At 40.2% G+C, this 27,668-nt stretch overlaps 1 long non-coding RNA gene across 2 annotated transcripts; it reads left to right on the plus strand.

The window, feature by feature from the left end:
- Window positions 1-322: 322 nt before the first annotated feature.
- On the plus strand, window positions 323-27,006 carry LOC116882758. Of its 2 annotated transcripts, XR_004385695.1 has the most exons (3): window positions 323-486; window positions 666-707; window positions 26,407-27,006. It is a non-coding gene; the product is annotated as an uncharacterized LOC116882758 (long non-coding RNA). The 2 variants fall into 2 exon arrangements; XR_004385693.1 differs by lacking the exon at window positions 26,407-27,006 and having other exon boundaries at window positions 666-949.
- Window positions 27,007-27,668: the final 662 nt, after the last annotated feature.

Consider the following 27,668-nt stretch of genomic DNA (forward strand, 5'->3'; position numbering starts at 1 on the left):
CCTTTCAAAAATTATTTGTACATAGTCACGTTTATCAATCTTTTATTACTCTTGGATCTTTAGTTTGAAAACTTTTCCCCATTTTTCAAAAGTCTTCGTGATGCCATTTCACTCTGACAAGAGCCCTACATTAGGACCTGTTTTTGCTAAGGGAAAGAGATCTAAAGAGGATTTTTTGCTTCTATGAAGAGAGGTGAAGGGCAAAAACATCGTTCAGTGTTGGTTTTGCCGCGAGAAGTCCTGGAGGCAGTTTGCACGCCAAGTAGAGAGCGCGGCCCCGGCTAGCTTCCTCCCCGCGCTTCCTCCGGGGCGCAGCACTGAGGACCTCAGCATCAGGCTGGGCAGGAGCTCGTGTCTGTGAGCGTCTGTGCTCTACCTCTATCTATTTTGTGTATCCGTTAGCAAGATGTGCCCTAAGGTACCAGAAAAGCCTAGAAGAGGTTATTTTTTGGGTCTGGGCATGCTCAAAATTTTTTCCATATCACGGTAAGTGTTTTCTTTGATTTATTTTATTTTGGCTTACAAAAGGTTTCATAGGAACATTCTACTTGCAGAAATGGGGGAAACCTGTACTTGGATTTAAATAGAATTTACCTACATTTTCTTCTAGTAACTTAGGTGGTTTTTGTTTGTTTGTTTGTTTGTTTTGCCTTTTTTCCATTTAGATTTTCGATCAGTTTGGAGTTTATTCTTGTGCATGGAATAAGGTATGGATATAATTTTATCTTTTTCCAAAAGGCTACTCATTTGCCTCTTTTATTTACCCCAGTGATTTCAGATGCCACTTTTGTTGTATACAAATTTCATTATCTACTAGAGTTTCTTTCTGGGATTTCTGTTCGGTTTCAGTGTCAGTCTGTTTGTACATCTGTACCAGTTTGCTTTAAATGTAGAGGCCTTATTGCATGTTTTAATGTTTGGTAGGGTTAGGTCCTCACTGTACTTTTTTTTTTTTTTTAAAGATTTTATTTATTTAATAGAGATCACAAGTAGGTAGAGGCAGGTAGCCGGGCCGTGGTGGAAGAAGGCTCCCTGCTGAGCAGAGAGCTGGATCTGGGGCTCGATCCCAGGACCCTGAGACCACGACCTGAGCTGAAGGTAGACACTCAACCCACTGAGCCACGCATGTGCCCCTGTACTTCTTTTTCACCACTTTTTTGGTTATTCTTTCTGGTTTGTTTTTCTATATGAATTTTATTATCAACTGTTGGTATTTTTATTGGGAGTATATTAACTTTATAAATTAATTTAGGAAGGATTTATACCTTTACACTGTGTTGTCATAGAAAATGTTTTATTGGGTGCCTGGGTGGCTCAGTGGGTTAAAGTCTCTACCTTTGGCTCAGGTCATGATCTCAAGGTCCTGAGATCGAGTTCTGCATCTGGCTCTCTGCTCTGCAGGGAGCCAGCTTCCCCCCTCTCTCTCTGCCTGCCTCTCTGCCTACTTGTGATCTCTCTCTCTCTGTCAAATAAATAAATAAATAAAAATCTTTAAAAAAAAAGAAAATGTTTTATCATTCGATCGAGTCTATTTTTTGTATCTTTCAGAAATATTGTAAAGTTTCACTCATACAAGTTTTTTACACTTCTTGTTAAATTTACCTCTATATACTTAATTTTTGCTACTGTCAGTGGGGTTTTCTTTGCTATTATATCCTCTAAGTGGTTATTATTAATGCATTTGAAGGCTCTTGATCTGTGTGTGTTAATTTTATATCTTGTTATATCTCAGAATTCTTCTGCCAATTGGGTTAGTTTTATTCTTGATTCTCAAGGTCTTACCAGGTACACTATCATGTCATCTGCAATATAGATGTTTTTACTTTTTCTTCACCAACTTTTACACCTCTCTATTTTTCCAAAGGAAGATATACCTTTTATCTAGGTTTTAAAATTTTATTTGCATAGAGCTTTGCAAATTAATCTCTTATGATTTTTATTTATTTATTTTCTCCCATGATTTTTAAAATTTCTTCTGTTTCCATGGTATATCTCTCATCGTTTTTTATTTTGTACGTCGGTGCTTTCTCCCTTATTTCTTGATCAAGTTAGAGAATGATTTGTTTATTTTGTTAAGTTATTCAGGAAATCAGGATTTTGATTTATTAATTAGATTTTCTATTTTTCTATTCCTTGACTCTAAGTTTCTACTCTTACCTTATTATTTCCTACCCTGGGCTTTCTTTTGGTTTACTTTGTTGTTCTTTTCCTATTTTTCCCCCCTTGTCTTTTGAGCTAATAATTTAATTAATTTATTTTCATTCTTTTGTTTTTAATTGATGAAAATATTTTGTTGTACTGTGAATTTACTTAGATCATAGTCTTACTGTATCCCATAGATTCTGATATGGAGTATTTTCATTAATCATTGTTTTAGAAATTCCATAATTAAAGTTTATATTTCCTCTTTTTAAAAATTAAGATATAATTGGCATATGTATATGTATATATGTATACCACATGCATATGTATACCACATAAATTTAGTTCACATAAATGATCACCACAATACATTTAGTTAACATCCATCACCACACAGCGTCACAAAATAATTTTTTCTTGTTTCATTTCCTCTTAAACTGAAATTTGTTTAAATATACAATTTAAGGGCACCTGGGTGGCTCAGTGGGTTAAAGCCTCTGCTTTCGGCTCAGGTCATGATCCCAGGGTCCTGGGATCGAGCCCCACATCAGGCTCTCTGCTCTGCGGAGAGCGGGCCTCCTCCTCTCTCCCTGCCTGCCTCTCTTGCCTACTTGTAATCTCTGTCTGTCAAATAAAAAAAAAAAATACAATTTAAAAATTTTATAAATTAAAAAATTTAAGAATCCTAAATTTTTTTTTTTAAAGATTTTATTTATTTACTTGACAGACAGGAATCACAAATAGGCAGAAAGGCAGGCAGAGAGAGAGGGAGGCAGACTTCCTGCTGAGCAGAGAGCCCGACTCAGGGCTTGATCCCAGGACCCTGGGTCAGAGCCGAAGGCAGAGGCTTTAACCCACTGAGCCACCCAGGCGCCCCCTAAAATTTTTTTAGTTAATATTTTCTAGTCTTACTGTATTGTGATCAGAGAATGTTGTCCATGAAATAGCCACCTGATAGAACTTACTGAAGTTTTTCTCATGACCTAATAAATGACACATTATTAAGAATTTTTTTAAAAGATTATTTATTCATTCGTCAAAGAGAGACAGAGAGAGCACAAGCAGGGGGAGAGGCAGGCAGAGGGAGAAGCAGGCTCTCCGCTGACCAAAGAGCCCGATGTGGGACTCAAGCCCAAGACCCTGGAATCATGACCTGAGCTGAAAGCAGATGATTAACCAACTGAGCCACCCTGGTGTCCCCCATTTTTAAGAAAATTTTTTGACAAATATCTGCAAGATCATCAGTTTTAACGGCCTCTTTTAATCCCTACCTGTTGACTCTGAGACAATCAATCAACATTTCCCCTCCCCTTTTTTCCTCCTTGTCCCATCTTTTGGTTGCATGATTTCTGCTTTGTCACAATGTCTTACACTTGTACTGTGGTCTTCTACCCTCATTTCTACCTTTGTTTTCATCTTTGATCTGCAGTGATCTGTACTAAAATACCACCAGCCCTTTGTGTTTTTGTATGCATATATGTATGTATGCAATCTCTGTACCCAATGTGGGGCTTAAACTCAGGACCCCCGAGATCAAAAGTCACATGTTCTACCAACTGAGCCAGCCAGGACCCCCCACCAGACCTTTGTTAAAATTTTCCAAATCATCTCTTGGTTGGATGAAGCTTAACCCCTAAAAGATACCTCAGAAAAGGTCCTAAATTCCAAAAAATGTTTGTCTTGACACTTGAAAAAGAGTTTGGCTTCCATGGATCACACTTTTTTTCATTCAGTTTCTAGAAAATGCCACTCCATTTTTGCTTTCCTTTTATGCTGCTTTTGAGAGAAGTCTGGTGCTCATCTCATTCTTTTACACTCGCAAATTATGTCCTTTTGTGTGTGGAGGATTTCAGAATGTTTTTCTTTATCTTTACAATCTGACAGTTTTGCCAAGATATGTCTCAGAGTCTATTGTTTTAGGTTAATTTTCTCAGGTAGTTGGCAGGTTTTTCAATATGTAGATTCAGGTGTTTGTGATTTCTGAAATGTTTTTTGGATTATAGTTTTAAATGCTGGTGGTCTGTTCCATTGCTTTGTTTTCTTTTTTAAAGACTCCAATTATATAACTTATGGTCCTTTGTATTTCTTGTATTTCTACCCTCTTCCTTTTTTTTCTTTAGCTTATTTTCGTTTTCATGTTTGTTTTCCTGTCTTCCCTTCCAGCCGGGCTTTTGACTTTTTTAATGTATCTATGCACCGGTGTAGCCATCACCCAGATCCTCTTCCAGCAGCGCAGACACGCCTTCATTCTGCCATCCGTCGATACTTCCTTCTGTCAGTCAATCCTCCCTCTTCAGAGGCAAGCATTTTTCTGACTTCTGTCCTTTTTAGTCTTGCTCTTTCTTGGTATTCATCTAATGAAGTCGGAGTGTGTAGAACTTCAGTGTTTGGCTTCATTTACTCAATATTATGTATATGAGGTTCAATGTATATAGTACTATGTCTATAAAATGTTTTATTTTATTGTTGACAACAGATATCCCCTGAACACCTGTTGTGTGTGCCGGGCTTTGTGACAACAGTCTTGAACAACGGCTGCAGCTAATTGTGTGCTCTTTCTGATGCCCAGCATGGGTGGCATTCTCCATACAGGGAAATATAGAACCAGACCCCAGGAATGCTTTTTATCATCACCCCTGCAGGCTTGCTGAAGCTAGACAAATAGCCGGCAGGATGGTGCCTGGGTCAGAAGGGAAACTGCCTTTTAATTATGCATCTCGTAAAACAGTGTTTCAACACTTTAGCCTCAGAAATCACCTGAAAGGCTTATTTAAAAACGGTTTGTGGGGGGGGAAAAAGTTTGTGGGGAGCACATCGAAGTGTTCAGCATGATTTGTTCTGGAGGTTTTCGTTTTTTTCTTGGGTCTCAGGAAGCATTTCCAAGCACTCTGCAGTCCACACGCTAGTCCTTCGGTCGTGTAATTCATAGCTCATTCGGCCCTGGGCGCGCTGAGGAGCCGCTAGAGGCTGAGTTGAGTTTTACCGTAACAATTAGGAACGGACTAATTCCAGAAAATGTTCCAAGCGAAGTCCCTCCCAATTCATGATCCAAAATTCTATCCTTTCTAAGAAAAATGAAATGGTTCTTAAAATTGGCTAAGTTTATAAATTTTGGAGGAGAATTATGATTTAGCAGGTATGAAAAGGACCCTGTCCACAGCCAACGGAAACACAGTAGCTGGACAGCTGGACACAGAACTAGCCCAGCAGTGCGCAGTGCCACCTAGTGGTTACACTGCACCAGAAGGCTCCCTCTTCTGCAAGCCAGTGACCGCAGAGAAGGGGCTGGACAAAAGTGTGTAAGGAACCCCTTCGGAATGATCAGGGACCCCTGGGTGGCTCAGTTGGTTAAGCGTCTGCCTTCCGATGGGGTCATGATTTCAGGGTCCTGGGATGGAGCCCTGCTCAGCAGGGAGCCCGCTTCTTCCCCTACCCCTCCTTGCCTTGTGCTCTCTCTCTCTCTCTCAAACAAACAAAAACTTAAAAAAAAAAAAAAAAAAAAAAAGGCACCCCTTTGGAATGATTTATATCAAAGTCCAGTGGCAAGTACTATACATTTCCAACCTGTGTGTTTTCTGAGGTCTTGCTTTTCCTCGCTTAGGGTTTCCTTTTCTGTATGATAATGGCGACCTGGTGAACCTGAGGTTCCCTTTCTGGACAGTGTTTCTTTATGTGGATCGAGATCCCCTTCTAAAGCTCCTGGGGTCCTTCCTCTTTCTCTGCTTGTAAGTGAAGAAAATAAAACAAAGGCTTTATTTTGAAGTGAGAATTTTGTTCTTAGTGAATTCATGCTGTTGGCCAAGTGTAGGCTGTTTACGGACGGCAGGATGAGGTTCTAAAGCAGCATGCTCAGGGAAAATACGAGAATGTTATTTTTTTTCTCCTGCTAATTCCCCTCCCCAGCGAATTGTGAAGATTACATTATAGAATATTTGGAAAGGAGAAGCAGGAGCGTTGCTCCTGACACTCAGCCCTGTGAGTGGGCTTCCAGGTGCCACAGCTACTGATCCGTGTTGTTTCACACCTCATTCAGGTGTTATCTTCTGCAGCTGGTGATAAAATATCTTTTGCTTGGAGATGCAGTCAATGAAGCAAAAAAAGTAGGGTGTGAAAGTGCAATTGACTAATTGATTACTTAAAATGGTTCCTTTGTCAGAGTGACCAAGAGGGCGCAGTGTCCAATAGCGTTAGATATTAGCAATATTTCCCATTTTTGCCATTTTGGGGAATAATGATAATGTTGGTTAAGTGTGTGTTTTTTGTATTACCTCTGAGGATGAACATTTCATAAGTTAATTGGCTGTTTATAGTTCTCTATCGATTTTTATTACTATCTTTTGCCCATTTCTTGATTAGATTTTTTTAAGATTTAATTTTTTTTTTAATGGAATCTCTATACCCAACATGGGGCTCGAACTTACAACCCCGAGATCAAGATTTGCATGCTTTATGTCATGAGCCAACCAGGCACCCCTCTATTAGTTTTTTATATATTTCTTTCTTACAGTATTGGTGGTATCCCTTTGTCATATCTTGTAAGCTTCTCTCTCTATTCATTTCTCTTTTGGCTTTGTTTATGTGTTTAAATATTTATGTGGTTGAGTACATCAATTTTCTCTCTCTCTTTTTTTTAAAGATTTTATCTATTTATTTGACACACACAGAGAGAGCACAAGCAGGCAGAGAGGCAGGCAGAGAGAGAGGGGGAAGTAGGTTCCCCACTGAGCAGAGAGCCCAGCACGGGGCTCGATCCCAGGACCCCGATTAGGGGTTAGGCAGAGGCCTAACCTACTAAGCCACCCAGGCACCTCAATTTTCTCTTTATGGCTTCTCAGTTCCAGTCTTTTTTTAAAAGGGCTAAACTAATCTTGAAGTTAAACAAATGTTATCTTTTATTTTTTCCTATTTTAATAGGAAATGGTTCTATTTTTTTGTATTTATGTATTAATCTCTGTGAAATTTATTGTTGTTTATAGTGTGAGACAAGGTTCTAACTATTTTCTTCCAGATGGAGAACCACTCTATCCCCCACCTTTTTCAGAGTGTAAAAATTACCACAATCTTTTTGGCAAGTAATTTGGTCATAGCTACTTAGATTTAAAATGCACATACCCTTTTTTTTTTCTTTCAATTAAAAAATTTTTTTTAACATATAATGTATTATTGGCCCCAGGGGTACAGGTCTGTGACTTGCCAGGTTTACACACTTCACGGCACTCACCATAGCACATACCCTCCCCATTGTCCATAACCCTACCACCCTCTCCCTGCCCCCCTCCCCCCAGCCACCCTCAGTTTGTTTTGTGACATTAAGAGTCTCTTATGGTTTGTCTTCCTCCCAATCCCATCTTGTTTCATTTATTCTTTTCCTACCCCTCACACCCCCCACGTTGCATCTCTACTTCCTCATATCACGGAGATCATATGATAGTTGAAGAGGGGACACATCTCCAAACTCATTCTATGAGGCTAGGCTTGTCCTGATACCAAAGCCAGACAAAGACACCACAAGAAAAGAAAACCATAGGCCAATATCTCTGATGAATGTAAATGTAAAAAACCCCAATAGATACTAGCAAACTGAATCCAATAGCACATTAAAAGTATCATACACCATGACTAAGTGAAATTTATCCCTTAAATACAAGGGGGTTTAACATATGAAAAATCAATTAAAGTGATGCATCAGACTAATAAGATAAGGGATAAAAAGCATATGATCATCTCCATGCAGAAAAAGCATTTGACAAAATTCAACATCCTTTCATGAAAAGAACCCTCATCATAGGAATGGAAGGAAGGTGCTTTAATGTAATAAAGACCAAATATGAAAACTCCACAGCTAACATCATCCTTGACCATGAAAGACTGAAAGCTTTTCCTCCAAGATCAAGAACAAGGCAAGGATGCCCATTCTTGTCATTTCTTTCTAACATAATATTGTTAGAATATTCTAACATAATATTGCCAGTAGAACAATTAGGCAAGGAAAAGACAAGGCATCCAATCACAAAAGACCACAAATAGCTAAATCAGCCTTGAGTAAGAAGAACAAAACTGGAGGCATTACATTTTCTGATGCAAAATACATTATAAAACTACTGTAATCAAAATAATAAGGTAATGGCATAAAGATAGACATATAGACCAATGGAATAGAATAGAGTCCCAAAATAAATCAATGCACATATGGTCAACTGATCTTTGACAGTGATGGCAAGAGTATACAATGGGGAAAGCATAGTCTCTATAGCAAATGGTATTGGGAAAGCTGGATGTCCATATGCAAAAAAATGAAATGAAACTCTTGTACTATATACAAACATCAATTCAAAATTAAATGTAAGACCTGAAGCTGCAAAAATCCTGGGAGAAAACATAGGGTAAAAATTTCATGAAATTGGTCCTGGCAATGATTTCATGGATGTGACACCAAAAGCACAGGCAACAAAAGCAAAAATAGACTATGTCATACTGAAAAACTTCTGCACAGCCAAGGAAAAAACAGTCTACAGAATGGGAGCAAATATTGGCAAACCATACATCTTTTAAGAGAATAATTTCCAAAATATATAAGGAACTACTACAACTCAACAATAACAACAAAACTAATAACTCAAGTAAAAAATGGGCTAAGGACTTGCATAGACATTTCTCAAAAAAAGGCATACAAACGACCAACAGGTATGTGGAAAAATGCTCACTGTCATTAATCATCAGGGAAATGCAAATCAGAACCACAATGAGAGATCACCTCACATTTGTTAGGATGGCTATTATCAAACCCCACCAAAACAAACCAAAAACCCCAAAAGACAAGTGTTGATGAGGATGCAGAGAAATTGGGACCTCTGTACACTATTGTTTGAAATGCAAAATGATGCAGCTGCTATAGAAAACAGTATGGAGTTTCCTTAAAAAACTAAAACTAGAATTATCTTATGATCCAGCAATCCCACTACCGGGCATTTATACAAAAGAATTAAAATCAGGATCTTGAAGAGCTTATGTTCATTGCGGCACTATTCATAGTAGCCAAGATTAGAAACAGCTTAAATATCCATCAGTGGTTGAATGGATAAGGAAAATGTGGTAGATACATACAATGGAATATTAATCAGCCTTGAGGAAGAAGGAAATCGTGCCATATGTGACAACACTGATAAATCTTCAGGGTAATGTGCTAAATGAAATAAGGCAGTCACAGAAAGACACATACTATGTGATTTCATATATATGAGGTATCTAAAATAGTCAAACTCAAAGAAGCAAAAAATAGAACGGTGGTTGTCAGGGTCTGGGGTAGGGAAAATGGGACATTACTAGACAACAGGCATTAAGTTTCAGTTAAGCAAGATGAATAAGTTCTGGAGATCTGCCGTACATCTTGTACCTATATTCAACAGTACCATATTGTACACTTAAAAATATGTTAGGAAGGTAGATCTCATGTTAAGTGTTCTTTTGCAATAAAATTAAGAATCAATAAAGAAGTAGAAATGCACATACCCTTTGATCACCAATCTTCTATTAACATATTTTATAGAAATAAAAGCAGTAGTATATAACTGTATGTAAGGATATATGCTGTGTCATTTATAATGGTTAAAAAATACGGAGTCACTATGAATGTACAGGGGTAATGTTAGAATAAATTATGGTAAATTGGTACTATGAAATGTTCTGAATTCTTTTCTTTTTCTTTTTTTTTTAGTGTGGACTTAATGCCCAATGTGGGGCTTGAACTCATACCCCCAAGATCAGGGGTTGCATGCTCTACCGACAGAGCCAGCCAGGTGCCCCTGAAGTTATTCTAAGAATGCTGTTGATATCTATATGTATTGACTTAGAAATATGTCAAGTACATGAAATATTGTTATATGCAAAAAGCAAGTCACACCATTTTTAAAGCATTTTTTATATGTGTACATTAGGAAAATACCACAAAATAATATGCATCATAAGGTCATTAGTGGTTTCCTTAAGGAGAAAGAATTTCAAGAGGGTCAGAATATAGGGGGTGAAGATTATGAGTGTTTATTTTATAGAGGTATTTTTTGAAATATGACAAATCAAATAAAAAAGAAGTCACGTCGCTAACTGGTTAATTATCCAGAGTGGAGAGAACTTGTTGAGCCTGTGGGGAGTAGAGGGCCCATGTATTCCCTTCAAGAGGGCCAGAGGAAGACAGGAGAGATGTCTCCATGCACTGAAAGGTTGATGGGTTTGAGGAGGAACAGATGTGTACCCTGTCAGAGTAGAACTAGAAAAATTGGACAGGAATTTCAGGAGGCTGATTTTAGCACAACATAATAAAAGTTCTTAATCACTAGAAGTGTCCAAAAATTGCACTTGACCTTAACCAAAAGGCTGAGAAGGAATACAAGTGTCCAAAAATGGAAGCATCTGTCACATGCAGTTTGAGTTTTCCATTGCTAGAGATTTTCAAATTAGGATTAGGTGACATCCTGTCGTGTGTGCTGTAGAAGGAATTTTTAAATTCGACTGGGGGTGTTGGACTAGATAATTTTGAACATATTTCTAGTGCTAGAACTCTACGATTTTGTCACCTGGGAAAGTTTTATTAAAAAATAATATTATAAGTGCCCGATAACTCAGAAATGACTCTCATATACAAAATGCTAGATACAGAAGGTGATTAAAAAATGTGATTCATTAATTGTAGATGTGACATTTTGACAAAGTGAGGAAAAAATTGATTAATCAGTAAATAGTGATGGGATCATTGGAAATTAAGTATATAAAACTGGGTTCCTTCCTCATTCTTTACCAACATATTCCATACAGATTTAATTATTAAAAAAGTTTTAATTGTTAAAAAAAATGTTGAGTCAGAAAATAAGGGGTGTGGGGGCACCTGGGTGGCTCAGTTGGTTAAGCATCTGCCTTTGGCTCAAGTCATGATCCTAGGGTCCTGGGATAGAGCCCCACATTGGGCTCCCTGCTCAGCAGGGAGCCTGCTTCTCCCTCTCCCTCTGACCCGCACTCATGCCTTCTCTCTCTAGTGCTCCCCCTCTCTCAAATAAATAAATAAAATCTTTAAAAAAAAAGAAAAAGAAAATGGGCATGCATTGTTTTGATTTTGATTATCTAAGAGTTGGAAGCCATTTGAAACAAAATATAAGATCCAGAAAGCACAAATTAAATAATTGGTAAATTCTACCCATTAACAATGTCTCTATCAAACAAAATATTATTATTAAGTCAAAAGATACACAGCAAATCAGAAAATATTTTCAGGTAAAGAGCTAATTTCCTTAATATGGAAACATTTTTTTTTAAGATTTTATTTATTTATGTATTTCAGAGAGAGAGATCACAAGTAGGCAGAGAGGAAGGCAGAGAGAGAGGGGGAAGCAGGCTCCCCGCTGAGCAGAAAGCCTGATGCGGGGCTCGATCCAAGGACCCCCGAGATCATGACCTGAGCCGAAGGCAGAGGCTTAACCCACTGAGCCACCCAGGCACCCCACCCTATGAAACTGTTAATTGAGATTGCCCTATAGGCCATGATACAGAAGGTATTCAAGACACTAAATTTTATTTTTTAATAATTTTTCTTTCTTTTTTTAATTTTTAAAATAAAAACTCAATTAATTAACGTCTAATGGATTATTAGTTCCAGAGGTAGAGGTCAGTGATTCCTGGGTGTTACTATAATACCTGGTGCTCATTGCATCACGTGTCCTCCTTAAACCCAGTTACCCCATCCCCCCACCTCCCTCTGCTCCAGCAACCCTCACTTTGTTTCCTATGATTGAGAGTCTCTTATGGTTTGTCAAGACGCTACATTTTAAAAAGCAGGGTGCAAAAGTGCATGTTTTCTATGAAGTCATTTTGGGGTGTGTGCGGATATGTATGCGCATTTGTGTATGATTGTGCAACTTCTGGGAGGATACAAAAGGCAGTGAAGAACAGTGATCCCTGAGAAAGAGGAAACAAATGAGGTGAGCCCTATGAGTGCCCTGAAGGCTGGGAAGACCAAGGCAACTAAGGTCACCGAACAGAGGGCTGGGGAGGAAAGAGCTGCAAAGACAGGGGACTCTGGGCATAGGCAGAGAGGTCCTTTTGAATATGGGGTTGGGTACTGATCAGTGCATCCAGGTGGGGAAACTAACTCCCCACCGGAGGCAGGGAAAGTACCACCTGAAATGATTAGAGCTAAGAGTGCCTGCTGCTCACACAGGCCGGGAACAATGTTCAGGCAGCCAGCACGGAAAAGTTCAAGATTGACGGGGCCTCGGGTAGTGTACATGGAAGCGTCTTGCCCTCTAGTGGGGATACTTAGCTCTAGGCTGAGCATTGTTCCAGAACTACCTAACAAATCTTTTTTTTTTTTTTAAGAGTTTATTTGTTTATTAGAGAGAGAAAAAACACAAGCAGGGGAAGAGGGCAGATGAAGAAGTGGGTTCCCCACAGAGCAGGGAGCCAGATGTGTGACTCGATCCCAGGACCCTGGGATCATGACCCGAGCTGAAGGCAGATGCTTAACCAACTGAGCCACCCAGGCGCCCCAAGAACTACCTAACAAATCTCAAAAGCACGATCTGAAAGGACTGAAGTATTTCCAAGTGACTCAGGTAAACCTCAGAACAAATCTCAAGAATATTTATAGTCATATAGAAATATTCAGCACCCAGCAAGGTAAAGTACAAAATGTCTGGCATCCAAAAATGTTGCCAGGTATGCAGAAAGCCTGGAACATACAACCTATAATGAGATAAGTCAATCAAATGGAACTAACTAAAACTGACACCGATGTTAGGAAGGACATTAAGGCAGTTATAACTATATTCTATATGTTCACGAAGTTAAATATATATATATTCCAGACGCTGGACTCTTGAACCAGTTATATGATTTGCAAATATCTTCTTCCATTCTGTGGGGAGTTTTTTGTTTTTGTTTTTGTTTTTTTTTTTATTTTCCTGATATGTCCTTTGAAGCACTAATGTTTTTAATTTTGGTGGTGCCCAGTGTATTTTTTTTGTTCATGCTTTTTGTATCATATATTCCTGTGGCTATTTGGGGTCTTTTCTCTTTCCATACAAATTTCAGGATTAATTTGTTCCACTTCTGTGAAAAAAGTTGATGGTATTTTGATAGAGATTGCATTGAATTTGTAGATTGCTCAAGGTAGCATAGACATTTTCACAATATTTGTTCTTGCAATCCATGAGCATGGAATATTTTTCCATTTCTTTCTGTCTTCCTCAATTTCCTCCATGAGTAGTCTATAATTTTCTGAGTACAGATCCTTTGCCTCTTTGGTTGTATTTATTCCTAAGTATCTTATGGTTTTGGGTGCAATTGTAAATGGGATTGTCTCCTTTCTTGTCTTGTTGTTGGTGTATAGAAATACAACTGGTCTCTGTGCATTGATTTTATATTCTGCCACTTTACTGAATTCCTGTATGAGTTCTGGCAGTTTTGGGATGAGTCTTTGGGTTTTCCACATAAAGTATCATGTCATTCTTCTTTGCTGCTTCAGATGCCTTTTATTTCTTTTTGTTGTCTGATTGCTGAGGCTAGGACTTCTAGTACTATGCTGCACAGCAGTGGTGATAGTGGACATCCCTGCCATGTTCCTGACCTTAGCGGAAAAGCTCTAAGTTTTTCCCCCACTGAGAATATTTGCTGTGGGTTTTTCATAGATGGCTTTTATGATGTTGAGGTATATTCCCTCTATTCCTACAGTGAGAAGAGTTTAATCAAGAAAGGATACTATAGGGACACCTGGGTGGCTCAGTTGGTTAAGCCACTGCCTTCAGCTTGGGTATGATCCCAGCGTCCTGGGATCGAGTCCCACATTGGGCTCCTTGCTTGGCAGGGAGCCTGCTTCTCCCTCTGCCTCTGCCTGCTACTCTGTCTGCCTGTGCTCCCTCTCTCTCTCTGACAAATAAATAAATAAAATCTTAAAAAAAAAAAAAAGAAAGGATGCTGTACTTTGTCAAATGCTTTTCTGCATCTATTGAGAGGATCGTATGGTTCTTGTCCTTTTATTTATTCCTTTTATTTTTTTTTTAAGATTGTATTTATTTATTTGACAGAGAGAGGTCACAAGTAGGCAGAGAGGCAGGCAGAGAGAGAGAGAGGGAAGCAGGCTACCCGCTGAGCCGAGAGCCCGATGCGGGACTTGATTCTAGGACCCTGAGATCATGACCTGAGCCAAAGGCAGAGGCTTAACCCACTGAGCCACCCAGGTACCCTGGGATGGGATGTTCTGAATAATATCTGTGATGTCCATCTGGTTCAGTGTGTCATTTAAAGCCCTTATTTCCTTGTTGGTCTTTTGCTTAGATGATCTGTCCACTGTCCAGTGAGGGGGGTGTTAAAGTCCCCTACTATTATTGTATTATTGTCAATGTGTTTCTTTGATGTTGTTATTAATTGGCTTATATAATTGGCTGCTCCCATGTTAGGGGCATAAATATTTAAAATTGTTAGGTCTTCTTGTTGGATAGACCCTTTAAGTATGATATATTGTCCTGCTTCATCTCTTACTATAGTCTTTGGTTTAAAATCTAATTTGTGTGATATAAGGATTGCCACCCCAGCTTTCTTTTGATGTCCATTAACATGATAAATGGTTTTCTACTCTCTCACTTTAAATCTGGACGTGCTTGGGTCTAAAATGAGTCTCTTGCAGACAACATATTTGTGGATCTTGCTTTTTTATACAATCTGAAACCCTGTGTCTTTTGGTTGGGGCATTTAGCCCATTTACATTCATGGTAACAATTGAGAGATACGAACTTAGTGCCATTGTATTGCCTGGGAGATGATTGTTACTGTACATTATCTCTGTTCGTTTCTGGTCTATGTTACTTTTGGGTTCTTTCTTTGCTTAGAGACCCCTTTCAATATTTTTTTGTAGGGCTGGTTTGGTGATTGCAAATTCTTTTAGTTTTGGTTGTCCTGGAAGCTTTATAACATTCCCTCTATTTTCAATAACAGCCTAGCTGGATAAAGCATTCTTTTTTGTTTGTTTGTTTATTTGTTTTGTTTCTACCATTGTAGGTTACAGACCCCTTGTCCTGAGCTGCTTTCAGGATTTTCTCTTTGTTTCTGAGATTTGTAAGTTTTACTTATAAATTATTAGGTGTAGGGTGGGTTCTCTGTGACTCCTGGATTTTGATGCCTGTTTCCTTCCCCAAATTAGGGAAGTCCTCCACTATAATTTGCTCCAATATATCTTCTGCCCCCTTCTCTCTTTCTTCTTCGTGGTTCCTGATTATTCTAATACTGTTTCACTTTATGGTATCACTTATCTTTCAGATTCTCCCCTCATGATCCAGTGCCTCCATTTTTTATTACACCTCATCAAGAACTGTTTTTATTTTGGCTTTGTTAGATTTTAGTTCTTTTATTTCTCCAGAAAGGGATTCTCTGGCATCTTCTATGCTTTTTTCAAGCCCAGCTAGTACCTTTATTTGTTATTCTGAACTCTATTTCCGACATCTTACTAATGTCCATATTGATTAGGTCCCTGGCAATTGATACTGCCTTTTGTTTTATTTTTTGAGGTGAGTTTTTCCGTTTTGTCATTTTGTTGAGAGAAGAATAGATGGATGAGAGAACAAAATGCTAAAAGGGTAACAATGACCCCGGAGAAATATACACTAAACAAATCAGAGGAGACCTGAAAGGGGGGTGGGTGGGGGGAGGAAAGGAAAAAAAAGATTATGATCAGGATGGTGACTAGAACAGAGACATACACTAGATTTTGGGTGTATTTGGTGTGTTAGAAGAAACTGCATCCCAAAATTTTAAAGAAAGAAAAAAAAATGTATATATTAAAATAATGTTAAATACAATGAAGGGATGGAATATGAGTGTAAAAATGAAAATTAAAAAAAGATTTAAAAATAGGAATTGATAAGAAGTTGGTTGAAAAAAGAAAGAAGCTAAATTGAAAAAAAAAGAGAAACAGAGAGATAGAGACTGTGATCAGGCAGGTGAATAGAACAGAGCTATACACTAGATTTTATTTTTGGTCTATTAGAAGAAACTGCATTCCAAAATTTTAAAGAAAGAAAAAAATATATATATTTACACACACACAAAATGATGTTAAATACAATGAAGGGAAAGAATATGACTATAAAATGAAAATTTAAGAAGATTTTTAAAAAGGAATTGATAAGATAAGATGTTGGCTGAAAAGGAAAGAATAATTAAAAAAAGAATGAAGAAAGAAAATTTAAGAAAGTAATGTTGAAAGACTAAGGAATCATGGGGGGAAAGCCATGAATTCTATGTGCTGTATACTATATATTCCATACTGCTGGAATTTTGCAGTTCTCATTGATTGGTAAACTTGGTCTTGGCTGGATGTTCTCACTGATCTTCTTGGGGAGGGTCCTGTTGCTTTGATTCTCAAGTGTATTTGCCCAAGGTGGAATTGCACCACCCTTGCCAGGGGCCAGTTAAGTAACCTGCTCCGATTTGCTCCCTGTAGCTTTTGTTCCCAGAAAGCTTTCTACACAGCTTTAGAGGATGAGAATGAAGATGGCGGCCTTCCAATCTCCGGCCCCAGAGCTCGGGCCCCACTCCTCAGTGCATCCTTAGAGAAAAGCAGTCAATCATTCCTGTCCCTCTACTCTCTGGTCGCACTATGTGGCTGCACTTACTCTCCAGCCTGTGTCCAGGTGTTTCTATCTTAGGCACAGGGTCCCATTTGGAGTCTCCAAACCCAGCAGATTCCTGTAGCACACTTTCTTGCCTTTCTTCCTGGGGAAAGAAGGGGAGTCTCCCCAGATATGCTGCTTGTTGGGCACTTGCTCAGAAAGCAGGGGCCCAACTGTGCCACATATCCTGGTTTCTGGTAACCCCAAGTTGAAAATCCCCTCCTTGGCTCTGTCTCTGCAGTTGGCTTCCCCACTCAGATACCTGGGAGCTCTGCCACACTCAGGCCCCCCGGTCTTCCTGTGACCCTAAGGGTCCTGAGACCACACTGTCCCAGCGAGGGCTTCACCCACTGCTTCACATTTTATACAATATGACTCTAGTAACATTAACTGATTTCAAGATTTACTATAAAGTTACAGTAACAAAGACAATGTGGCATTGGCTTAAAGACAGACAATCAATGAACAGAATAGAGTCCAGACTTCTACATATACGGACAGTTGATTTTTGACAAAAGTGCAAGAACAATTCACTGGAAAAAGGGTAGTCATTTCAACAAACATTGCTAGGACAACCTTGAATATCTTCATGGAAAAAAATGAACTTCAAATCATATTTCACATCATATACAAAAATTAACTCCAAATGTATCATAGATCAAGGTGTAAAACCTTTAGTTATTAAACTTCTAGAGGAAAACATAGAAATACTTGTAACCTTGGAGTTGGGCAAAGATTTCTTAGAAATGACACCAAAGTACAGCCATAAGAGAACAAATAGGTAAATGTGGACTTCATCAGAGTCTAAAATCTCTGCTCTTAATAAGAGATAGTTAGGAGAAGGAAAACGTAAGTCATAGATTAGGAGGAAATGTCCTTTTAAAAATATTTTTATTTATTTATTTATGTATTTGTTATTTAATTTATTTTTTAAAAGTAAGCTCTACTCCTAGCATGAGGCCTGAACTCACTAGCCTGAGATCAAGAATTGCATACTTGACCAACTGAGGCACCCAGGCACCCCTAGGAGGAAATACTTTTAAATCAAATATCTGATAAGGGACTTGAGCCCAGAATATATAAAGAACTCTCAAAACTTGAGCCCAGAAATAAACCCACAATTATATGGTCAACTAATCTTCAAAAAGGCAAGAATATGCAATGGAAAAAAGTTTCTTCAACAAATACTGTTGGGAAAACTGGACAGATACTTGCAAAAGAATGAAACTGGACCATTTTCTTGTACCATACACAAAAATAGACTCAAAATGGATTAAGGACCTAAGTGTGAGACCTGGAACCATAGAAATCCTAGAAGAGAACACAGCAGTAATTTTTTTTTTTTGACATTGGCTTGTAGCAACATTTTTCTAGATATGTCTCTTGAGGCAAGGGAAATAAAAGCAAAAATAAACTATTAGGATAAATAAACTATATCAAAATAGAAATCTTCTGCACAGAAAAGAAAACAATCAACAAAACTAAAAGACAATCTATGGAATGGAAGAAGAAGATATTTGCAGATGACATATCCAATGAAAGTTAGTATCCAAAATATATAAAGAACAAACCCCACAAATAATCCAATTAAAAATGGGCAGAGGACATGAGTAGACATTTCTCCAAAACATACAGATGGCCAACAGACACACGAAGAAATGCTCAACATCACTAAGCATCAGGGAAATGCAAATCAAAACCACAATGAGATATCATGTCACACTTGTCAGAATGGCTAAATTCAAAAACATAAAAATGTTTGACAAGGATGTGGAGAAAAGGAACCCTCTGGCACTGTTAGTGGGAATGCAAACCGATGCAGCCACTATGGAAAGCAGTATGGAAGGTCCTCCAGTAATTAAAAAAGAACTACCATAGGGGCCAGTAAATCCACTACTGGGTATTTGCCGAAAGAATATGAAAACACTAATTCAAAAAGATAGATGCAGCCCTATGTTTATTACAGCATTATTTATAGTGTTCAAATTATGGAAGCAACCCAAGTGTCCATTGATAGATGGGTAAAGAAGAAGTGGTATGTATGTGTGTACACACACACACACATACACACACATACAGGAATATTACTCAGCCATAAAAAAGAATGAAATCTTGTCATTTGCAAGAACAAGGATGGATCTAGGTAGTATAATGCTAAGTGAAGTAAGTCAGTCGGAGAAAGACAAATACCATATGACTTCACTCAAAAATGGAATTTAAGAAACAAAACAAATGAACAAAGAAAAAAAGAGACAATCAAAAAAGAGACTCTTAACCATAGAGAACAAACTGATGGTTACCAGAAGAGAGGTGGATGAGGGGGATGGGTGAAATAGGTGAAGGGACAAAAGGAAACTCTGAGGGTTCATTATCTTGGTCGTAGTTTTGATTTCACAGGTATAGCTATATGACAAAACTTACCAAACTATTCCTTTACATTAAGTTATTTCTTTAAATGGATGGAATATTTTCTTTATATTTTTGTACTATCTCCTAATAAAAGTAAGTATTATATGTGTTTAAACATTACTAATTATTTCTCATATGTTTAAGAAATAGCATCAATTAGGACAACAAATTTCTCTCTTAGTTTCAATATTTCTGGAAATTTACATCTCTGGAAAATTTAAACATTTATGTCTGTATAAGTGGATGGATGGATGTATTTGGCTCTCTGCCAGTGCGAAGCCCAAAGTGGCCCTTGAGCTCATGACCTGAGATCAAGACCTGGGCTGAGATCCAAATTTGACTGCTTAACTCAACTGAACCACGCAGGTGCCCTGAACAGTTTAAACTTCTAGTAGTTAGTCTTTCAAAGCCTGGTTCTGAGCCCTGGCACTGCTACTCATTAGCTCTAATGTTGAGCAAGTCATTTATCTTTTGTGTGACTCAATTCTGCCATTGGTATAAAGAGGTAGTTAGGTCCACCTCTTAGGACTAGTTTGGGGATCAAAGAATAATATATACGAATGTTCTTTACACCCTATTAATGGCAAATCATTTGTAAGGGTTTTGTAAGTTTCATTGCCGGATGACCTAGTTCACACCTTAGGCCTTGAGAGATTAGATCAGAATGAAGATAATTCCTTTCTCATTTTCTAATGGCAGGGGGAGGGAGTTGCAGAGAAGTTGGGGTAGGTTGCTACAATGAGGTGAGATTTCAAGGCTGGTGACACCAACCACACTCATAAACTCGTGGTTTACAGTTTTAAAAATGTGTTTGGGGCGCCTGGGTGGCTCAGTTGGTTAAGTGTCTGCCTTCGGCTCAGGTCATGATATTTGGGTCCTGGGATTGAGCCCCACATCAGGCTCCCTGCTCAGTGGGGAGTCTACTTCTCCTTCTCCCTCTGCTTGCCACTCCCCCTGCTGTGCTCTATCAAATAAATAAATAAAATCTTTTAAAAAATGTATTTAATTTACTGTTCTGTGAAAGCCCAAGGTGTGAGAATCAATGACCTAGATTTTAGGATACAAAGAATGCAAAGAACATGAGGACAAAGTCAGGCCTACGTGCACGCACACACACCCAAGTGTCAAAGTCTAAGAAGGAAGTGCCCCAGTGGAAAGAACGGGTCTTAGTAATGGTCTCATTTCCTCCCCTCTGAGTTCATCTTGAATGTGACAAGGAGGGCAAAGTCGGGACTCATAAAATTCCTTTCACCCTTTTGGCCGCAGATAGTTTTTCTGAATCCTGGTATGCACCTGGAGTTGGGGCTGTAACAGTCTGTCCCTGTTTGGGGATTCAGACTAGTCCTTGACCCAGAAGAGCCACTTCTGTTCAATCTGGACGCTGGGCCAGATGCTGAAAACTTGGATCCTTCTACCCAAACAGAAGATTCTAGATGGAGGCTTTAGATGGGGCATCATAAGGACGTGCAGAGGATCCTGGGGGGAGAAACAATGAAGGTCCTTGGAAGGATGTGGGAAATGACTGTTGCCCAACAGCAGGGAGAGGTGTTTTTTGTTGTTGTTGTTGTTGTTGTTTTAATTTCTTTTCAGCGTAACAGTATTCATTGTTTTTGCACCACACCCAGTGCTCCATGCAATACGTGCCCTCCTTAATACCCACCACCTGGCTCCCCCAACCTCCACCCCCTGCCCCTTCAAAACCCTCAGGTTGTTTTTCAGAGTCCATAGTCTCTCATGGTTCACCTCCCCTTCCAATTTCCCTCAACTCCCTTCTCCTCTCCATCTCCTCATATCCTCCATGTTATTTGTTATGCTCCACAAATAAGTGAAACCATATGATACTTGACTCTCTCTGCTTGGCTTATTTCACTCAGCATAATCTCTTCCAGTCCTGTCCATGTTGCTACAAAAGTTGGGTATTCATTCTTTCTGATGGAGGCATAATACTCCATAGTGTATATGGACCACATCTTCCTTATCCATTTGTCTGTTGAAGGGCATCTTGGTTCTTTCCACAGTTTAGCGACTGTGGCCATTGCTGCTATAAACATTGGGGTACAGATGGCCCTTCCTTTCGCTACATCTGTATCTTTGGGATAAATACCCAGTAGTGCAATTGCAGGGTCATAGGGAAGCTGGGAGAGGTGTTTTGATTTTAATGCAGCCCATGGTAACTTAGTTGCCCCAGAAAGAAAAGCCAAGACAAGGACGTGGGTGCAGGTGCCTTCCTGGGGAAGAGGGCAGGCCTAGGGAGTCTGGCCAAGGAAGGAGGGCAAGCCAAGCTGGTTGTGTGGGTCCCCATTGTGGACAACTGGGCTTCGATGCCAATGGTAACAACTTCTGAGAATATGCCTCAAACCGACCGTCTGAGGGCTGAAGGGGAGAAGCATTTGTAAGTCTTCCTCCATTGAGTTCCACCCAGCATTGGCAGAGGGCTGCCCCAAGGGGTTGCAACAGCCTTGCCCCTCTGTGTTGCACATGAGCCAGTGCTGAGCCCGCTCCTGTAGGCACCCCCCACCCACCTCATCAGAGGATCCCTGTGGGGGTCCGGGAAGAGGCATGGCCAGGCAGGCCGAAGCCTGTGTGGAATTGTGCCCCCAAACAAGGCTGGGATGGAAGGTATGAGCAAGAGGGTGTAAAGCTGTACATACAAGGGCCCAACACTTAACCCATTCCTGAACAAACTTAGATTCCACAAAATCAAGCAGTACAAATAAAAGAGCTATGGGGAAAATAGGGTTAGAGGCTGGTCACTCCTGATCAAAGCACGTCTGTAACTGGAAAGCTACTGCAAATGGTAGTGTGCCCATCAGGGGAGATCTCGGATCGCCCGGGCATCTCTGTGTGGCTGGAGGCCATCACAGTGGATATTTCAGATGTGCAGCATGACGGGGTGGGAAAATGCTGGAGGAGCTTTACTTAGGGCTGGCCTGGCAGGTGTGAGAGAGTACAGAGGGCAGTGGGCTCTGAGTGCTGCTCAGTGGGCCCAGGAGACAGTGCCTGGAGCTGGAGAAAAGGGCTCTGGGTGTGAGAGCTCATTTTAAATTTCCCTAACCTATAGCTGAAAGGGCTCGTGCCGTCAGTGGAGCAGCTGGACTGAGGCTTCCTGCTTTCCTGATGATGCTTATGATTTTCTTCCGGCAACGAGTGACTCCCTTACAGAAATGCACTTTCTAGCGGAATGAGTGTGTTTCAGTGTCTCACTGTGTGGCCACTGTGGTGCATCCTGGCCAAATATTGGCCCGTTGCAGTATGCCTGTGGGGGTCGGGGCATTTTATGTATTATGTCATCTAATCCTCCTCAGACCCTGTGCACTCCGTGCCGTTGGCCATGAGGTCAGGCCCTTACAGGTGGGAAGAGGGCTTAGGGAGTTGTGAGATCTGCAGAGCGGTGGAGTAAGACTAGGACTGGTAGAATAGCAATTCTTACAGTCCTAACTATCTTCTATTATCTTCTTCTTCTTTTTTAAGATTTTATTTATTTATTTGTCAAAGAGAGAGAGAGAACACATAAGCGGGGAACGGGGGGTGAAGCGGACAGAGGGAGAAGCAGGTTCCTCACTGAGCAGGAAGCCCGATGTGGGGCTTGATCCCAGGACTCTGGAATCATGACCGAGCCAAAGGCAGACGCCCAACGACTGAGCCTACCCAGGCATCCCTCTTCTACTACCTTCTAATGTAAATCAATAAACAATAAGGGAACAACTGGACTGCTAGAACATAGTTAAATTTACAAACATACAAATATACAATATATGCAAATATACAAAATCTATATAGAAAGAAGAGATTAGGGACCTTTGGCTCGGGTCATGATCGCAGGGCTCCTTGCACAGTGGAGAGCCTGCTTCTCCCTCTCCTTCTGCTGCTCCCTCTGCTTGTTCTCTCTCTCGCTCTCAAATAAATAAAAAATGTATATATTTTTTAAAAAAGAAGAGATTAGAGGAAATCATTGTAGCAGATGTGATCAAGCAAGGATCAACACCTGCACTCTTTGAAGTGTGTGAGTAAGACCATCGGGAAGTCAGTCACCTCTCTTCCTCGGCGCTGCCTGCAGAACTGGCAGCCGTCTCCCCCTTGGCATTATGGCCGCCCTTGCACCCCTGGTGAAGCTCAAGATTGTTAAAAAGAGGACCAAGAAGTTCATCTGGCACCCATCAGACCAATAGGTCAAAATTAAGCACAATGGTTGGAAACCCAGGGACATTGACAATAGGTTCCATAGAAGATTCAAGGGCCAGTTCTTGATGCTCAGCACTGGTTATGGGAGCAACAAGAAAACAAAGCACGTGCTACCCCGTGGCTTCTGGAAGTTCCTAGTCCACGGGCGTCGAGGAGCTTGATGGGCTGCAGACGTGCAACAAATCTTCCTGTGCAAAGATTGCTCACAATGTTGTCTCCAAGAACCACAAAGACAGTGTGCAAAGAGCAGCCCAGCCCTGAGTCGCCCAGCCCAATCCCAGGCTGCACAGTGAAGAAAACAGACTGCTTCTGTGCACATCGTACTTGTGTCAGTAAAACCATACAATGACCAAAAAAGAAAAAGAAGTTAATCACAAATACACAAGAGCACAGACAGTATACAGAAGAGAAAATCCAAATTGTGAGTAAGTGGCAAACTTTTCAACCATCGCAGTAATCAAGGACATGAATTGGGAATAAAAACAAAGTGCAGTTTGCATCCCTAAATGTGGAAATTCTTTGAAAACACAAAACCCAACAGAAATGAGACTGGAGAAATAGTCATTCTTGTTGGCACTGAGAATTTGTAGAACTGTGTGGAATGTAACAATATATATCAAGGGCGATAAAAATGTAAGCTCCTTTTTCTCTATTTTGCATATTCCTAGGGATTTACTTTCAGAAAATAAATTGATAGGGGGTGCCTGTCTGGCTCAGTCAGTATAACACGTAACTCTTGACCTCAGGGTTAAAAAAAATAAAAAAATTAAACTGTTAGAAAATGACTTGACAGAGAGCATAAATTGCTTAAAAGTATCTTATAACCAATTTCCCCAGTTAAAAAAAAAGGTGGAAATGTTTTGAGTGTTCAAAGCTAGAGAAATGATTGTCAGTAATGTCATCTCTACATGATGGAATTATACAGTTTTTAAAGATAAGTCTCACGATGAGAAAAAGACTTACAAAACATCAAATTGATGTTTGTACGTTTGACGAACGAACATCAAAGGAAAGTAGAATACAAATTAGTGAGTGCATAAGCAGTGATCACAGATCTGAGAACTAGGCCCAGGGAGGAGGGAGGGAAAGTTGTTGCTTTAAAAAACTGGAGGTAGGGCGCCTGGATGGCTCAGTCATTGGGCGTCTGACTTTGGCTCTGGTCATGATCCCAGGGTTGCGGGGATTGGGCTCCCTGCTCCATGGGGGAGCCTGCTTCTCCCTTTTTCACTCCCCCTGCTTGTGTTCCCTCTATTGCTGTGGTCTCTCTCTGTCAAATAAATAAATAAAATCTTTAAGAAGCTGGAGGCACGTCTGGAAGTGCAATTAAACCCATCTTGCTGATGAAAAAGAAGAAAAAGAAGAAGCTGGAGGCAGAAATTCTCAGGAAGTGAGCTGTCTCTGCTTTGCCACACACTTTCTAGACCCTCGTGGTCATAGCAATCTAGAGCTTGGCTGTCCTGGGTTAGAGCGAGATGAGTAATACAGCATTGCTCTTCCAATAAAGAGAGACAAAATTTTAATTTTGTAGGGCAAGTGAAGGGGGAAGAGAGAGCAATAGGCAGAAGCTGGTGGAGATGAGCAGTGAGGTCAGAGGGGAAAGGTGGGCAAAAGACGGAAGGCTGGATACTTCCAGAGAAGAAATGGCCCATGAAAATGTTGTAGGAGCAACCGTGAGGCAGCAGTGCAGGGGCGAGGGAGTTAAGGAGAAGCAAAAGACGCGGCAAAACAAAAATGTTCCCAGTGAACTGATGAATGTATGATAATCAGGAGGCTGACCTTTAGGTCGTACAGATAAGGATGGAATGTAAGATAAAGTATTAAAAACAGCTACTATATCAGAGTAATAGAACATAACTGTAAGTTTTCAAATTTAGTATTTATTCATCTGTTCTTGGCATAAAATACTTTAAAAATTTTATTTATTTATTTTAGAGAGAGAGGGAGAGAGAGAATGAGAGAGAGAGAGAGAGAGAGTGTGCCTGAGGGGTGGGGCTGAAGGAGAGGAAGAAAGGGTCCTAAGCAGACTCTGTGCTGATTGGGGAGTCCGATGTGAGGCTCGATCTCATAACCCTGAGATCATGACCTGAGTTGAAACCAATAGCGGGGCACTCAATCACCCAGGCACCACCATACTTAAAAAAAGAAAAAAAATAGATTAGCATTATAGAAACTTTTAGCATCTGATATATCAAGGCTACAGAAGAATTTCTTCCCATGAATTTCTGTTTTTTAGAAAAAGATTTTATTTATTTATTTGTCAGAGAGAGAGAGTATAAGCAGGGGGAGCAGCAGGCAGAGGGAGAAGCAGACTCTCCACTGAGCAAAGAGCCTGATGTGGGGCTTGATCCCAGGACCCAGGAATCACGACCTGAGCCCAAGGCAGATGCTTAACTGACTGAGCCACCCCGGCATCCCTTCCCATGAATTTCTTAGCCATTCCCTCACTTCTCAGAACTTGATTCTTCCTTGCAGATTTTTAGGTGCTTTTATCCTTTTCTCCCCAGCACACCGTCCACTCAAAGCAAGGGAAAAGTACTCTCAGAAGTAAATCTCAGTATCTATTCTAAGACTACAGGACAAAGTTGCGATTTTTATCTCAGTGGAGAAAGTATGATTACCATGGTTGGCATGACTGGCTCTTCATCTGGAAGAAAACAAAGCCAGACTCTCTACTTCATGCCCTGTACAAAAATAAACTCAAAAGGGAGCAAAGGTGCAAATGTTACAAAAAGAAACTTTTGGAGAGATTGTAGAAGATGATTTGTCAAACCTCGGAGGTGAAGGTGGCTACTCTCTTATGTAAGGTAGACTCCAAAGCCATAAAAATGATTTATAAGGAAAAATAAATGCAGGTAAGTGTCATTCGCTGGTGGTGGACTGTGGAAATCATTTGCATACATTTTAGAGACGACGGATTAACATCCCTAGTGTTTGATGAGTTCTCACCGACCGATAAGGAAAAGACACTTACTCCGTAGAAAAAGGGGGAAAAGATACTATGCTGTTTTCTCTGTTTGTTCTGCAGATCTCTTCTCCACCCTGTTTGTCCGCATCTGTGTCCTGGGAGATGCCCTGTGGGCTGTGTCACTTGGAATCCTTGCTGGCTGCCTTGCCCTTTGATTTGGCCAACGCAAAGAACTGGCGGGAGATTGGAGGGCTGAACGAGAGAAAAGTTGGGATGTGTCCCCTTCTGGGGATTTCTGTCTGGCCGAAGCTAAGGGCTTCCATCTCCACAGCTCTCAGAGGAGAGCGTTCCCTCCATGGTTCGGTACTCACTGGGCTTACTGGGTAACACTAGTTCCCTGTCCGGTCTCTTTAGCTCTCAGAGGCAGCAACAGCTTCCCGCTGTTTCGTCTCTGGGTGCCTTGATGGCTTTTTATCTAGTGTTTACCCTTTCCATCCTGCCTGCAGCTCCGTGCCTAGTGCCTTCATGACAGTCTTTTCATTAGAACCATCTGAGGTGAACTCTGTTTCCTGCTGGGATCCTAATAGATACAGATACGAACCAGCAATACACAGAAAAAGAAATGCAAATCATCAAAAAAGATATGACAATATCCTTAACCTCACTTGTACTCAGGGAAATTCAAATTTAGGTAAAAACGGGGGCACCTGGGTGGCACAGTCAGTTAAGTGTCCTGACTCTTGGTTTCAGCTGAGCTTATGATCTCAGGGTTCGGGGATCAGGCTCGTGTAGGGCTCTGGGCTCAATGCAGAGTCTGCTTAACTTTTTCTCTCCCTCTCCTTCTGCCCACCCCCCAACACTATCTCTTTCTCAAATACATAAATCTTTTCTTAAAAATATTTTTATTATTTATTTATTTATTTATTTGAGAGAGAGAGAGAACAAGAGAAAGCATGAGCAGGGGGGAAGGGCAAAGGGAGAGAGAGAAGCAGACTCCCAGCTGAGCAGAGAGCCAGACATAGGGTTCCATTCCGGGAACCCAGGGATCGTGACCTGAGCTGAAGGCAGACATTTAAGGGACTGAGCCACCTAGGTGCCCCAATAAGTAAATCTTTGAAAAAAATTAAGGAGCAATGAAGTGGAATTTCTCACCCATTCACAGGGGTCAAAAATAAGATCATTAATGATAATATAAGAGAATGGGGACTTTCATTCATTGCTGGTGAATGTATAACTTGTTATTATAGACTTCTAAGGAAGTAATTTGGTAATGTATATAAAAATAAAAAACACATATCTTTTGACTCTTTGGGGACAATTCATCCTACTAAAACAAAAGTTCTAGGAAGTAAGAGTCTATGAACGAGCATGTTTATTGGAGA

This window comes from Lontra canadensis, unplaced genomic scaffold (genome assembly GCF_010015895.1).
Source record: "Lontra canadensis isolate GAN:19392208 unplaced genomic scaffold, GSC_riverotter_1.0 scaffold3, whole genome shotgun sequence".
NCBI classification, from domain to species: Eukaryota; Metazoa; Chordata; class Mammalia; order Carnivora; family Mustelidae; genus Lontra; species Lontra canadensis.